This window comes from Dinoponera quadriceps, unplaced genomic scaffold (assembly GCF_001313825.1).
Source record: "Dinoponera quadriceps isolate SergipeBrazil2010 unplaced genomic scaffold, ASM131382v1 scaffold1982, whole genome shotgun sequence".
Taxonomy (NCBI): domain Eukaryota; kingdom Metazoa; phylum Arthropoda; class Insecta; order Hymenoptera; family Formicidae; genus Dinoponera; species Dinoponera quadriceps.
The window spans coordinates 1-211 of NW_014556031.1; positions in this window are offsets into that span (position 1 = coordinate 1).

Sequence of the window (211 nt, forward strand, 5' to 3'; positions counted from 1 at the left end):
TATGTGGGTATGTGCATTCTCGACATATCAAAGGTTTGCTTGTATGAATCATGCTGCGAACGTCTGGCAACGATTCTCTATTAAAACCTTGGGTGAATACAGCGATTTATATCTGAAGACTGATGTCTTATTATTAGCCGATATTTTTGAAAATTTCCGGGATAGTTGCATCAAAAGTTACGGATTAGATCCTGCACATTATTATACTTTA